General features: G+C 42.0%; 1 long non-coding RNA gene across 1 annotated transcript in view; it reads left to right on the plus strand.

The window, feature by feature from the left end:
- The first annotated feature begins 2,649 nt into the window (after positions 1 to 2,649).
- Positions 2,650 to 16,285, plus strand: part of LOC102796266 (uncharacterized) — a 47,220-nt gene continuing 33,584 nt past the window's right edge. Inside the window, exons 1-3 of the long non-coding RNA XR_015718991.1 lie at positions 2,650 to 2,852; positions 3,309 to 3,383; positions 3,838 to 4,524. This is a non-coding gene — a long non-coding RNA (uncharacterized LOC102796266). The remainder of the gene's footprint in view (positions 2,853 to 3,308; positions 3,384 to 3,837; positions 4,525 to 16,285) is intronic.

Raw genomic sequence — 16,285 nt, forward strand, 5'->3', positions numbered from 1 at the left:
GCTCAGGGCGCCTGCGGTCAGCGCAATATGTGTACTGTAAATAATTTGGCTGTGTATCTCGTGTGATTGTGTGAGCAGGGAGGGAGAGACGGGCAAGCGAGCTACGCACACACTGGGATCAGGGCTTCCTCTCCTGCGAGTATCAGCAGTCAGAGCGCACGGTACAATAGGGAGCATTGTTCACCTGGCAGGCCCCTGCTTGCCGACTCCCCCTCCATACCTGAGCACAGAGACAGGTGTATTTCTCCTAGTCACGCATAGCCCTGCCACACTCCCAGCTGCCTACACACTGCTTGCCACCAAAATCTACCCCCCTGACCCCTCCCCACACACAGACATTTAGAAAAGCATCCAGAGGAAAAATTAAAAAAAAAGGCTTCATATGCTTATTCTCCAACTAGAGGTGTAAACTTACTCATAGTATTTCCCCTATTTGAACAATTTCAGCCTCACCTTCATTTTTCCCTGTTTAAAATTTTAAACTTCATGAGGGCTCTTTGTAGAGTCACCAAGCCAGAACTCATGCTCCTTGAAATGCATGCACAAGTATGCAGCTGCATGCCCCTTGGTGCTTAGTGTATTCATAATTAGAGCTCTAAATTTAGGTTTTTATAGACTAAGGTTTGCTCTTTGACATAGAAACCCAATAAACCAAGACACCTGCAATGGTCAAACTATGCTACACGCCAGCAAGGGTGTGTTTCTCCGAATAAATTCCGCCTGTGCCCAGTGAAAGAGTGAATGAGTCATACAGGCTACATGTCAGTGGTTCTGTAAGCCTAGTCCAGGCCAAAAGTTCATTTAATTTCTCCTCAAGTGAGAAAACTTGGTTGGGTAAACACTGGAACTCCAGTTACAGTTTGACATCTTAATGCAGGATGAGATAGGAAAGGCTTGAGCGAACTGATTTACCAAAATCTTTACGGTTAGCATCGATTGAATGAGAGGGTTTGAGGGGGATTGTGCCACTGATTACATGGTTTTCTTTGAAAGGCTCTCTCTTCCATAGATCTGACTCCCTAAGGTGCTGGAAGGAATCCAGCTCTATCAGTCTCATAGCACAAGAGGATTAGCTCTTTATCCTGGGTGATTCTATAGAAAAGAGGTACACGCCACATTGTGTCTCATTATGTAAAACTGGTGAAAGCCATTTTTAGTTTCACATGAGAAATTTTCACCCACTTCAGTGAGAAACCTTGCCTTGACCTCTGTTTTGCTACACTTTGCCCATTCCCACAGGCGTGCCAAAAAAACAGGCGGAAATCTGCATGTTGGCTGTATGTGAAATTACATGAGCTGCCAACATGGAATCTAACCTCATGTTTCCTGGCTGATATTTACCCAATTAATTCCCAGGCGGATGTAGAAGCAATAACACTCATGAGAAGTGGGAAAGTGAGAAAATAAAGAACGGAAACCTAAGCAGACTAGAAATTTTGTGGTTGGGGCCATACCAGAGAAACAGCATATAGTTATTGGGAAATATGTGTCATTGTGTCATCCACCCTGTTATTTCTATAAGGTCATTACCATCCTTCCCCCTGTCCCCACCTGTGATCCAGCTTATGTCCCTCTATAAGAGCAGAGGTATGGCCTTCAGTAATGTCTCTCTTTTAGTCTCATAGGCTCTTCTCTATATCCTGCTGAAGCTTAGGTACTCAGGGTCACATAAGGAAACATTTGTTCCCAGTCTGGTTGAATAGAGCCTTGTGTTGGATGTAGTCAAAGAGATACAAGAGGATAGGACATCCAAACAGTCCAACACAAGGGCTCTGCTCTGAAGCCCCTCTCTGTCTGAGCTGGGCCAGTAATGAATGTGCTCTAGTCTTAATCACTCTCAGAGCACACACTGGAGATATGACTGACTCAATTGTCCTCGTCTCTATGTTTTCTACGTTGAAAGCAGAAGGTCATGAGGGTCATCGCTTTCAGTAAATATTAGATTTGTTTCACCCACTCCAGGTGATGGCGGCCCCGCTTGGCTCCTTTGCCAGTAGATTTCCACATATCATAAGTTTTACACTTGCACGACTGTCTGTGGGTGTACACTCAGTCTCGTTTCCTCGGGATTTTTTTTTAATGCATTCCTCCTTTTTCCTCCCATCTGTGTGAGACGCATTCAGCATGGGTTTGTGCTCCCTGGATATGATTATCCTTGTCACACCAATCTGGAAAACATTTGTGTGCACATTAGCACATACCTACAGACGCATGCTGGCATGAGTGGAGACACGGTGTAGGAGGATGCACACAAGTGAGCATAAACACATTTGCAGGCAGTTGCACAAACAACCTGGAAATCCCACCCGCGCATGCTTTAGGGGATACACTAAGAAGCAATGCATTTTCATTTGATTTAATACTGCTGTTCAGCTGGCTGTTGGCTTAACATGAAAGCTGGCACACTGTGTTTACATTCATCACATTGTTTTGGATAAGGGATAAACACCTCTTAATTACCCCATGGCAGATAATTGCCTCAACTAATACTTTAATTCAGTCTTGATTAATGATTAATGAGCTACGAGAGAACTTGTGGAAGAAGCGAGGTCGACACAGTGAACCAGATTAAAAAAGTGCAACCCTCCTTTTCTTTCTTTTTTCCTTTCTTCCTTTTTTTAAAGGAAAGAAAAAAAAACCCTTCACACTGCAGCGGTGGCTTAGGAATGTGAGACAGGAATGCTGTTGAGTTACTATAAAGGGGGTTTGATCACTGAAAACAATGTCTTTGTGTTTTCGTCCCCAGCGCTAGTCACGCAATGCTGTGTGCGCAAACCTCCAGCAACTTTTCAACCCCTGCACACAAGAAAGCCATCAAGTACCTGCAATTGACAGAATCGCGTGCAATTCAGGTACTCCTGGACTGGACTGGATCGCAGCCAAAAGAACAAAGTAAAAAGTGGAATGGAACGGTGCCAGGCCCTGTGTGAATAGGAGTAATGTATAGGGAAGGAAAGTATAATAGACTGATATAACTTCTACGTGAATATACTTTTTTATTTATTCATGTTTTTTTCCCCTTTGGTTTGCGTCAGAGTTTATCAGCTTTACTCCCTTAATCCCAGCTTTGTGTCACTTATATCCTCTCTGCTGTGTTTTAGTCACAAACGCTTCATCAGAGTACTTCTTAAATATGATTAAGTAAAAAACACAACAAAATCACAAATCACAGCAAACATGCATGCAAGCTTTGACTCCACAGTCCACAGTGAGTGAGAAGAAATGTCCAGCTTTACTTAGCTTCAGCTTCTTGTAACTAAGTGGGTTCTGTTCTGATTTTGATCTGTGCTCCATTCCCGTGAATCCAGGCCTCGTTTTGAAGTTTGAGAGCGTGATCCCGGCAATACAAGCAAGCCTGGAGGTGGTTAGGACATGAAAGTGAGGTAAGAAAGACAAGAGATTCATTCATGGGAAGGTGATTCAAGGCACCGACATCTCTGTATCTCTGCACAGCTACAGATGATCATTATTACTCACACACACTGCTCACACGCAACCTGGAATGAAACTGACAGGTGATGAACGATTGCAACAGAGATTGTAACAGCTGATATCCATGACAGCTTTACTGATATTTAGAGAATAATAATACTAATACTACTACTGCTAATAATAATAATGATGATAATATGATCTAATTTCTAATGCCTGTAACTGTTTTAAAAGTTATTTTAAAACTTTTAAAAGTTTAAAAGTTATTTCACCTTTGCTTTACTTTCATTATTTTAAGGTTAACCTGTGAAATCATTTCATTGCGTTCCGTGTTTTCTTTCTTTCTTTTTTTGTCTTTAAAAACTGCTTTTAAGGTTTAAATCTGCTGCTGTTTTCCTATTCCAGTTAACTCCAATTACCGTCATGCATTGCGCAACTACGTTTGGTGAAAGCAGCATGTGCTGAGGCGCTCCGCACAAACTATGGCTCAGTGAAGCTGCGGCTCTTGACGAGAGCGCGTCGTGTCAGCAGAGACTCTGGCTGCAGCTGCCGCTGAGACCATCATTGCGCTGGACCCTAAGGAGGAATCAGCATCTTCGGAAATAATCGTTCTGATTGCTTTGCTGGATTTGCCTGGGCGTAAATCGTTTAATGCTGGGGCTCTTTGGACGCATTAACGGGATTAATCGCGACATTGACAAACGTGGAGAAGTTATTATTATTATTGTTTTGTGTTTTTGTTTAAACGTGATCACGATGGTAGCAGCTGATGGATTGAAAACTCCAGCTATGGATCTTTTCGCGTGTTATAAGGAAATGCTGACTTCAGTCTGGGATGAGTTTCTACTCCTGCCACAGATTCAGCTGCTGGACAAGTCTCTTGGGATATTTGGGATACACGCGTGGTCAAGTGCTGACATTTTCATAGATGGTTAATGTTATATGCTGATTTCGGAAATGAAATCTGTATTTTTTGGATTTTTTATTTTTTTTATTTTGCACAGTTGGATATCTTGGATTATGTTTTGGAAGCTGTGCTCCAGTGGATGTCCAGTGATTTGGATAATATGTGCGCATCTCCTGATTCCGCAGGTATGTGGACAACGTCAATATAAAAACCCCTTTGTCAGCAAAAAATATAAGTATGCTTGACCTATGGAGGTTTGTATTCATGTTATACATTCGTGACGTGACAATGATTTCAGCACTGTCTGCTTTGGCCAAAGGTTCTGTTCTTATCTTCTCAACACACCCACATGGGTGCCCATATCTTCTCTACCAAATTATAATTTATACTGAAATTCTTTTGGAAGTGGACTCATTAGGAACATACTTATACATACAAACACAGAAGGTGTGTTTCTGCTCATTGTCAGTTGGGAGCTGTGTATTTTGACAAAGGAAGCCTCACCAAACTCTCATTAAGTTCACCTGTTCAGTAGGTGAGAACTCTTCTTTATTATTCTCTAACATCATTACACATGCATCTGTAAATGTTAAAGAAGAAGGAAAATGGCTCAATTTAATATTTCACATGCATGTGTTGAGCACAGCCATTGGCTATGCACCTGCACTGCCGGGTGTTCACAGCCTAGAGCGCAATGACCTGTTATAAGTTGTTAAAGACCAGGTGCAGCTGAAATAAATCCACAGTGTGGATACAGTGTTCATAAAAAGGAGCATGCCCTCCCACCGCTCATACAGTAACTCCATTCAAGGTGAGAGGAAAGTGCTTTGAGCACTATAACGTTGACCTCAGTGGTACTGGAACACCTGTCAATCATCTATCTATCTATCTATCTATCTATCTATCTATCTATCTATCTATTTGGAATGTAATTGGATTATGTTGAACCTACAGGTCCATGTGATCACCCAACTGATAAACATGCTCAGAATAGCGTGACATAACCTGCTTTTACAAGCCTTGTGTGACTTAACGGCATTGCATTCATAATGGGTGCTGTATGTGTGTGTCTGTGTCTTCCTTCATTTGCTGAAGCCTCCACTTTCACCTGTCTTCATCTTTCAGTACCCAGTCCTCTCAATCCTACGCACTTCTGTAGCAATGAAGAATTTCTTCTGTTGTGGTTGTGGGAGGGCACAGAGCTCCACTATATGTCCGTATACAGCTTAGAGCACCGACTGAGCACCCCTCTGTCCACACACACACACACACGCACACACACACACATACACACACACACACACACCACCTCTATTAAAAATCTTCTCCAAACAAGACCCCCTTTCTCCACTGAAGAGCGACCCTCTGTCTAATGCCAAGTGACTCTCATGGCCAGCATTGACGGTGGGACACTTGCTTCACAAAAGGAGCTGAAGTGTCAAATAAACTCGGTCAGAGCCCCCGACACACAAGAATTCCTTTATCTGGCACCCTGGGAGGCAGACAAAGACAGACTTTGTGTCAGTGAGCAGGCCTTGACTAAACACTGGGGCTTTTTTCCCCCTTACTCCTCTTCTCACAACTTCTGCCTCTTCTTCCTCCTCCTCCTTTTGTAATTTAAACGGCAAAGCGGGAGCAATATCTGACCCCGGTTGCCCAGCATCTGTCCTGCGCACGGCCAACATCACCCCTTTTCCTGTTTAAGCCCATCAAAAAATAAAGATGCTTTAATGGAAGCCCACGAGTGATCGGATAGACATCAAAGCAGCCATGACGCTTCAGCAAGTGTATTTCTTTTTCTCATTCTTTTGTTTATGTTTGTCATAGCTAAAAATAGCAGGAATTTGCTTTCTCTCAGTTTTCTGTGCCGTCATATGATATGTTTGTGGTGAACCACAGCAAAGAACCATATACACACACTGGGCCAAGACTTAACAACCCTGTATTTACTCCAACCAACGTTTCAGGAGGACCTTGTCATCACTGGCAATTGAGTTTCAGCTTCAAGTTGATTTGTGTTGTCGGGAATATAATAAGCTAATCTAGTTGTTTCTATTTAGTAAGATGCAGCTGATGTTTATTAGACGATTAACACCAGTTTACACTGCCTGAATATAAATGTCACCTAAGCAAATCAGACAGCGCAGACACTGTTTCTACACTGTGGTCTGAAGCAGATTACATATCTAATTACTAGTGATGGGAAAGGATCACGTGTAGCTCCCTATGCTCCTCACAGATCCTCATGTAGCTGTGACAGCCATGTGCATCAGACCCCTAAGAGTGCTATCACAGGCAGATAGTCCCGAGCACCATGCTGTTAAGGTAAACGGATAGAGTTCATGTGGTCGAGCGTGTTAATGGTGTGTTTATGAGCTTAAGCTGAGTGGTGATTTATCATGTCTAAACTCAAGGCTTACCTCAGCTCCCTGGCCCCCGATTGAGCTCACAGGGTGACAACACGCACTGAGCAGCATGACCTCCTGGTGAACTATGACTCAATGTCATGACTGCTTTTGACCACCGAAGAGAAATGGAAGGCAATAGGAACATTTGTTATTCATTATTACACAAACGGCCCTCAGGATTATCTCATCCTGTCCTCAAGTTCAAAGCTTAAGACGCAGGAAGACATCCTTACATCATTAGTGTCAGATAACGACTTAATGAGCTCGAGAAATACCAGCCTTAAAAGAAAATGCTCTTGGTATCTTTTTATATAGAGCACCATTTAAACTTTTGTGTGTGTGTGTGTGTGTGTGTGTGTTTGAATGGGCCCTAAAGTTTGTCTGAACAGGAGAACTGTCATTTATTAGTAGTGCGGGAACAATGGGGAGCTTGTCTCCGGGGTGGTGGGGGCCGGAGGGGGGGGGCAGTGGAGCCAGGGGAGGGTGGCCTGAGATTGGGCAGCAGCCTCTGACCAAGAACAAGCCCCTGTCTGATGGAGAGAACTGCTGACCCTTCCTGAGTAAAATGGCACCTTTGTTTCGAGGTGTATGTGTTTGTGTCTATGTGTTTATGTGTGTGTGTGTGTGTGTGTGTGAAAGGGAGAAGGAGAGAGCTTTTGAAACGCTGGAGCGCTTTATAAAGTGTTTTTCTTCTCAGGGCTTTTGGCAATTGTGTCTCCATATGTGCTGTCTCGTGTTTAAAATTTTGTGATTCTCACACGGTTCAGCTGAAGGTAGGAGGAGAACGCAAACTGAACTGATACAGCAGCTAAATGGTCCAATATCGTGTCCTCTCGTCTTGCTCATAGTTTCAAATTCGCAGAATATTCTGAAGTTTAGAAATCACGAAACATCCTTCAAGAGCAGTCACATCAGAATGTGTACATAGCTTTTGTTAATAACACTGATAACACCCTGATGCTCTGACACCAGATCACCGTCTTAGATTTATTAGCTGTTTTTGGCGTCTTTTAACAGTCTGTGTGGTGCTTTCTTCCTGTAATGATCTCTCATAAGGGAGAGAAGTTGTTTGTTTTAAACATTGGGGTAAAGAAAAATTAAAGGGTACAGAGAGGAGGTGTAAATGCTGGTGGGTAATGGCAGCAGATTGCTGATTTCCTAAAGGGAAACCACAACTTAGAAGGTGGCTCGTGTGTGTATATTTGCCTCAGGGTGGTGTTATCCTGGTGTGGGAGTTACCAGGAAGTGTGAGGCTGAGAGAGGCATCCAGCCTGTGCTTAGGTGGGAATGAAGAAGGCTGTTTTAGAGGAAGTAGCAAACCTGGGTGGAGGGGTTTACTGGAGCGATGCCTGGGAGGTATGACACGAAACCTGACTTCTTTGGTTAAAAATTCCCAGTGCACTTTGTGTTTACACCTTTTGAAGTTACATAGCTGTCATATAGCCTGTCACTTCCTGTTATGTGATAAAAAAACTGTGTTTCCTGGAACTGTAATTGTGATCCTACTACCCCGTGGGCTTTTTACCTTTTGTGCATAAGAAAAACCACACTGACCTCTGCAGGAGTATAGAAGATAGAGAGTGTCAGCCCAAATGTTAAGACCAGAGAGCAAACAGTGAAAATGCACCTCTGTCAGCACGGGCAGACAGCTCTCCATTCTCACAGGATGCTCCACGTACCTCAAACTTGTCCCAAAGAGGAACGATGCTAAATAAAGACTCTTACTTTAATAGTAAAACTCAAATACAAACAGCCCGCTCTGATAGTTTGCAGTGTAACAATGATGACACTAGTTTAAAATGCATGTCTTTTAAAGCAGACTTGGAGTGGACTTTCAGGTGCATTCTTAACCGTCCTTGTATGGGAAAAAAAAATCTGATCGAGAGTTAGAAATACTTTAAATTCCTGACATTTCTCCTTCAGTTTTCTTGCTCCTGTTTTGGAGGGAAAATTCCTCCCTTTGTGTTTTGCTCTCATAAATGTCACATTCCACTGAACCTGTGACCACGTTCCTCCTTTACTTTGCTGGGTGTGGGTTGCCATGGCTGTGTTTCAGCGAGTCACACCTACATAAGTAAGACAGAGTGGGTTTCCTTTCTTTTCCAGTTCAGTCTTTCATTCCTCTTTTCTTTTCTTTTGTCTCCAGTCGGGAGGATAAAGGAGACATTTTCAGTGTGAAGAGGAGCGTGAAATTTCCTGCGTGACCTCCCTGGGACACAGCAGAACACCAGGCTCCTCAGACCACTGTTTATGTGTGTGTTAAGTCATGTGCTCGTGTTGGAGATCCGTGCAATTGCGCAAGCTTTTAGTTTCTTTAAAAGAGATTGAATGTCGTCAACTCGCAGTCGTCTCCACATAGAATGCTTGATTAAGGTTGATTGTTTGATACCTTTGGTTTTCTTGACGCATAGAGGCTCATTGTTAAATTGAAATTTTAGGCCTGATAAGTAGGGGGGCAGATGCTGAGCAGGCCAGTGTGTTGTGCTGTCAAACTATTACTTTGAGCCCTGACAGACAGGGAAGAATTTGCTTGCCAGTGTCACTGAACAGAGTCACAGACTTACAGCACCAAAGCAGTTAAATTGACTGGAAGCTGTCCTCTACGTGGGCTGTCATCAGAAGGCTTCAGTCAAATAAGAGCCATTCATGTTTCCCAGTGGACTGATTTATTTTGTTATCTTACATTGGCTTAAAATGAAATCTGGGCTTCATAGGTGTGATGTTAGTAGTCTGTGTAAAATAACACTGAGAGAATTGCTGTGCTGTAGTGCCATCTGTAGTCAAGCTTTCGGATTATCTTGATGCATGCCTTACATTCTGCTGCACTCTTGTGGTTAATGTGTGCAAAAACATAATCCTGGTTTTCTGGCCTGCATTTCTTTCTGTGGCCACTTAAAATGTGTGGTGCTAATTTGAAACTTTACTCCTACCTCCGGCAGCCAGCAGAAGTGGAAGGGTTGCATCAGGGATGGCATCCAGTGAAAAATCTATGACACAACGAACATGCAGATCTGTCTGCATCCCTGTGGAAGAAGAAGGTTTATCCCTCGGGAAATTAGTTTTCATTAGGATTTCTTTTTTAAGCTTTAACAGGTTTGTGGTGGTTTTCTTTGTGCCTTTTATCTAGCGAATTATGATCACAATATCTTCATTTATTTTGAAGAAAGAAAATCGGGGTTTGAAATCAAAGAGACATTAAAATCAATGACAAAATCATCATAATTACTAGTTAAATATTTTTTAAGGAATTCAAAACATTTCACACATGTCTGTGATTTTTTTTAATGACTTTCAGGAGTTATGAAAATCTCAACAATGGCATTGTCACCTTAACTGATTAAAACTTCCAGTAATTCTGGCTCTCCAAACTACAGCTGGAGAGATCACCCTTTTTTGTTCAGACAACTTTGGCTATGAGTTAGCATGCTAACAAACAACACTTAGAAGTTAAACTTGATAAATATTTTCTAGTGGCTAACAACTTGAGAGTCTTTGATGATATCCTCCTACCCTTCTATCCTCTTTGATCACGCTGTGTGCTGAGGGTTCCAGAGTAAAGCAAAGTAGGGGAGCTGCTGCCGTCAGATATGACACTGGGGTCCAGGTATTACTCATGCTTTGTGGACCTTATGATTTGGGTGCCCCCTCGGGCACTTTGTGCTGTTTGTACAGCGTGTGATTAATCACCCACCACCACATATATATTTAAATGTGCAGGCTGCACTGAAAAAAAGGGGCATTTACAGATTGTGCATTCTTTTCATACTTTTCATACTGTTATCATGATCTCCCATTGTAATGTACACTCACTACACTGAATCTATCTAATGTTCATCTGTCGCAAAAATTCATCTTTGAAATCTGATCTTCTAATTTACAGTGTTTGACAAATTTATATGACAGTCTGTAATGAAAAAAGGAAATCTGTTAAAATCTTGCTCGAAACGAAAAGTTTTATTGTTTTTATTAAGCAAATGAGACAAACTTGAATTTGTTAAGCATTGCAAATTTCATTTTATGTCACAAGCTAAATAAAATATAAATAGAGTCTAAAAATTGATAGACCATAATAAAATAGTTAAAATAAATGAAAATATATCATTTTGGGGACACATTCGCTCGCTCTCTTGTTTTTCTGTGCCTTGTGACATCCCCCACACACTTCCTTGACTTCACCACTAGAGGTCACAATTGGATCTTTTCTGTGGGGTTTCTCAAGGCCCCACTTTCTATTTGTGTTTTATTGTATTATTAAGTGGAATTAGATTACATATATCACCTGTCACAGTAGATAAACATGTTTAATATACAGTTATTACACCTCGCTGACTCTTCTGCCCTCGGTTTAACTGTAAATCACAGCAGAGCTTAATTCTTTCCTTAGTGTGTCCTCTACTGCTAGAGGTTGACTTTTTTATTACTAAAAGTGTTTTTAATATTTTTATACTTTTATACTTACAAATGCTTTGAATAGCATCCATTCACATCCTTCACTTTTCATTTTTTTGCAGTATTTGTAGAATGCAGTGCTGGAAGCTTCTGGTCTTGAATCTCCTGGTTGGCTGGGCCTTTCATTGTGGGTTTATGTGTTTTCCCTGTGGCTGTATGGCTTTTCTCTTGGTGCTCTGGTTTCCTCACACAGTCCAGTGACTTGCTGGTGATTTTATATTGGCTTTATGTATAGATGGAAGAGTTTATGGTGGTCATGTCTCTGTTTGATCCCTGGGATTGACTGAAAACTTTTCCAGGGTGTAACCTGCAGCTTTCTCTGTGACATCTTAGATGGGCTCGAGTCTGCATCCAGCTGACCTAACCTAGGATGGAGAAGGTTTAGGTTTGCTGTTAAGAAACTGAATGCATGGATAGATTTGCAGTAGGTTTCCATTGCTGGTCCGGGTACATGTGACCACTAGGTGGCAATGTGGTAACATGAAATGTGGCTCTCTGTCTGGAAAATAAAAGCTAGGAAAGCTACTTTGCATGTTGCAGTGAACCTGTGATCTATGGAGTAATGGATATAGATTGGCGTTATTATCTTCTTATTGCCCCTCATTCTAGCTCATCTCCCTTTGAAGATCAAAGTGGCCGTGTGCCTCTATGTGTACCGACACCGATAAAATCAGAGTGAAGTTCAATAAAGTTCACTTTGTACATCTGTCTCCCATGACCCTTTTCCAGCATGGCAAGTTGCTGTCAAATTACAGGAGACTCAAATATGCAGCATTTTTGATTACTGCTATCAAGATAATCTGAATCATTTCAACAAAGTTTTAAATACCTGATAATTTGATAAAGTGCTGGAAAAAAAACAAAAACAGCCTTCAACGCTCACTCTGTCCTTTAGATTTAACAACTACTGAGCAATCAATTCATTCATGTACTTCAGGTCTGCTATAAACTTCAGACATTAACGAACAGAGAATGAATGAAGCGGAGATAAAACTGGCCTACTTCAGGAACAGGTGGGGCAACATGACAAAGTGACAGCACAGTCATTAGTACAATGCAAGTAGAGTTTTCATTCCCACGCGTGTCCCATATGCATGTGTCTGCGCAAATTGTGTGTAGGCCAAAGTCATACTTTGGTCAAAGTGTGGCCAAAGTCATGCTTTGGTCTACACATCTTGGAGCTTTTGCTTACTTGTAAAGGTGAAGTTTTCCATGTCCTCTTATTGTGTACATCACATTGTTGTACGTTGACCAATTTGCTTTAAACAAAACAGGTGTGAAACTATGCAGTTTTTCAGGTTAGACATAAACCGTTTGAGATTAGAGATGGAAAAGAGTGTCATGGGAACAGGTTTTAATCACAGAAGAATTTTTATGTGACCTTTTGGCCCTGTAGTGTCTTTGACGTAAGTGTCTCAGAATGTCTCTCAAACAGTCTGTGCATTCATACTGAATGCAATGTGTGCACATGTGCAATTAGACATTTACTGTTGCATGCATTTGTGTATATGTAAAGTGCGTGCACTTTAAATGCAAAGCTGCAAGTCATGCACAAATGCACTATATCAAGTCATCCATAATCTACAGCCTATCAGATTTCTCTTTTTGAGTATGTCAGTCATGGAACTTGGACCTTTGACACTTAAAAAAAAAAGTTGAACACACACACTGAGATATGCAAAGCCTTCTTAACTTTAGTTATATTTCATGTACTGTAGGTCCCTCTTATCGCCTCATTTCTTTCTCACCAAAGCCTAAATACATTTCCAACCCGCGGGCTTATCAAAGCTGTTGACCATTCATATCTGTTCTTGTTGCATTTTCCATATACTTTCTGTTTATTCTTAGTGAAAGTGCAAACTTGTACTGCCCATATTTTATTTTCAGGTCTTTGTGGAAAGCTCGCTGACAATCGCACCTGAATTAAAACTCATTCATTCTCAGACAATTGCTGTATACAACATAAGCAAATGATTGCAACACTGCTTTCAGCTGCTTATCTTTCCATCTCTTCTAAGCTCTCCAGAATTACTCATCTCTTCATAATAATCGATCGCTGAAATCCTTCAGCAGCTTTTGATAACAGCTACTGCAGGCTAGCAGAGCTCAGAACCTGACCCGGCGTGTTCGAAACTGTCAGGCAGGAATCTTAGGAGCTCACTTGCCTTTACGGTAAAGATCTGTGTTTTTCCCCAAGCTGTTTACTGCAGACAGTTTGTTGAGGCATGGCAGAGCTGCAGAATGAGCAAGTTAGGGTGGAGCTTTGGTAGCGATATGAAGGAGGAAGTCTGTAGTGTATTTTTATGTGCCTGTCTAGTCAATGGCTCAGGTAAACCTCAGTCTACTGTTCAAGTTAATCATTGATTGTTCACCATCTTTCTCTACTTTGTAAGAGGCCAAGACTTTAGGAAAACATTTGTTCATTAGCTGCATTTTTTAGATTTCAAACCTCAGAAGGCTGGCTTTTGCATTAACCACATTTTGCAGCTGGGCAGTAAAGAATTACATTTCTCTGTAGCTATTTATTATTGCTCTGTGCCGTGGCTCCCTACAGTTGATTTTAAAAGGGGTGTTAAGAGCAGCAGCTCCTTGACTGGCCTTTTTCGGTGTACATAGCTTCTTTTTTTATTTGTTAAACTTTCCAGCAGGTCACCTCCACACAAGCCCTCCCTGGTATAACACTGGCAATACCTCAGTTTAAAACCAGGGGAAATCCTACCACAGTGAAGTACTACATCTTGCCCATCTGCTAATGCTCTTAATGGCTTCTGTAAAAGCACGTAACACTATTAACAGAGCGAGAGTCTAGTGCCCAACAGGTAGCATAGGTGAACTAGAGGCAGACATGTACATGCACACAAAGACACCAGCCCCTGCATGCAGACACCAGGTTAGCACTGGTGCATGTCTGTTGTGAGCTTGGCATTCAGTGTGGTGTAAGGAGAAAAGTTGGTGTGAGGTTAACACACGTTTGTGTGTGTTCCTTCAGTTGCTTACAAAGCCAGTCGTCCTTCACTGTAAACTCTGCCAGCCTAGCTTCTTCCAGACATCTGTCTCTCTCTCTCTCTCTCTCTCTCGCTCGCTCTCCCTGTCACACACACATTCACATGCCTTCCCACCTTCTCAGTAAATCCCCAAGTCTCAACAAGCTGCTACTTGAAATCCAACCCCCGTGCACCACAATGTGTGCATATAAAAACAGGTAATACGCCTTCAAATATAATTGCAAATGTGACAATGGTGCACTCTATTGTATGTAGATAGTGTGCTTTCTTTGTCTCGTAAAGCAAGGGGAGGTCTGTGGAAGTATTGATAGTGGTCACAGCAGACAATCTCAATGGCTTTGAAGACGAGGCAGAGGTCATTCAGGTGAGGCTGGCCCTCTCCCAGAACTGTGGCGCCATGCAAAAGATCAACTTCACTGAGCTCTTGAGGGCTGAGTCGTGTACAACCGGGGAGGAGAGGCAGAGTTTAGATTGTGAAAACATTTTGGAAAGTTTGAGTAAGGTGGCCAGGGACCTAGCGGCTACAAATGGCAAGCTTGGCTTCTGCCAGTTGCCAGCTTATCGCTTTTAATGATGTTAGAGAGTGATGGTCAGTCCCCCTGTCTCCTGGGTTTCTGTGTCCTTCATGCCTGCCAAGGCAATAAGAATGGCAGCAGTACACCAATAAAGCTCCACATGGTACTGATTGAGAAGTATTAAAGCTCACATTTCCTAAATCTTTATGATCAAAGAAATTCAGATATGTCCAGCACATTTGGTCATTTTTAAGTTGAAAATGGTTGCTTACTTCAAATGCTTTTGTGTAAACTTCTTTAATCGTCAGATTTCCGAGAGATTTATGAAAATAATCAAGATTCATGCTAGGACTTTTTTCATTTTCATTGCATTTATTTCATTTCTTTTAGTAAAGCTTTTCGTTTCGGGCGCCGCAGGTCAGATTGGTTTGCCTGTAATTTCCAACCTGCCTCCGTTCCTCCCCTGTCCTCTTCTCTTTGGCTGACCTGTTTTGGAGGGAGCTCCAGGGGTAGCATTCATTTAGGAGTCAGATATAAACAGGCATTAAAAAGCAGCGTGGTCTTAATTAGCTGAAGCTGCTCATATGTTTGGTGTGATTGTGTAATGTTTATATTTCAGTGAGTGCATGCTGTGTCAGGCCACAGTGCTAATCACCTAACCTTAGTTTTATTGCCCCGTGCGATGTCGAAGCGAGACAAGCGGAGAACCCTCACACGGAGACAGAAGATCGATGGACGAATAGTGATTTTAATGACTTATAGCAACGAAAAACAGCTGCTGTTGTAGCATCAATGTACGTCATCTTGCTTTGTGGCAGCATCATGATTACACGATCTCAAAATGTCTTCCATAAGGGTAGATCCAGTGTGATTATGCAAGTTGGTTTTAAGCATAGATAGGTCGTGTGTGTGTGTGTGTGTGTGTGTGTGAGACAAAACAGCACCAAAAATGCATGAAATAGATTTCTTTGCAGCACTGTGTTCTAGTGGAACTCAAGTACACGTCTATGAGAGCAAATGGTACCTTTCTGTGTGGGAGGACCAATCCTCTCCTCATCAACACTTCCTTATCCTAAACAAAGTTCCAAAACATCATAACTGTCTTGTTTTCTAGAGAAGTATCTGCCCCTTTTGGTGTACAGTGAAGCAATGACATTTGGCCGGGTCATAAAGGAACTACAAGAGCCATAAAACACCTTACGATGTCTGGGTTTCTGTAGCCAGGTTATTAAGCTGTAAAACCCTATTGTAAAAATCGAGATTGAACCGATTTATTTAAGGAGAGCGCTGCAAAGATGAAAAGGGCCTTACTCAGCCATACTTTCATAGATGTACAGTGGGCTTGGTTTGTGCCGGTAAGCACACAGGAAAATTCTTTGAATTCCCCGGCCTCACACCCTCGCTCTACTTTTGCCGCCCGACAGCCAATACCGCTGGCTTCATGTGCTTGTTTGCGGCACATTTGACGTCACGGAGGGTGTAATTAGCTCCTCAGGTTAAAAAGATATTTTGCTTTATAGTTTGTACATTGGACTGAATCTGTAGATAAGAGAAGCGGTATATGGGAAT

This window comes from Neolamprologus brichardi, chromosome 4 (assembly GCF_056152115.1).
Source record: "Neolamprologus brichardi isolate AB-2024 chromosome 4, ASM5615211v1, whole genome shotgun sequence".
NCBI classification, from domain to species: domain Eukaryota; kingdom Metazoa; phylum Chordata; class Actinopteri; order Cichliformes; family Cichlidae; genus Neolamprologus; species Neolamprologus brichardi.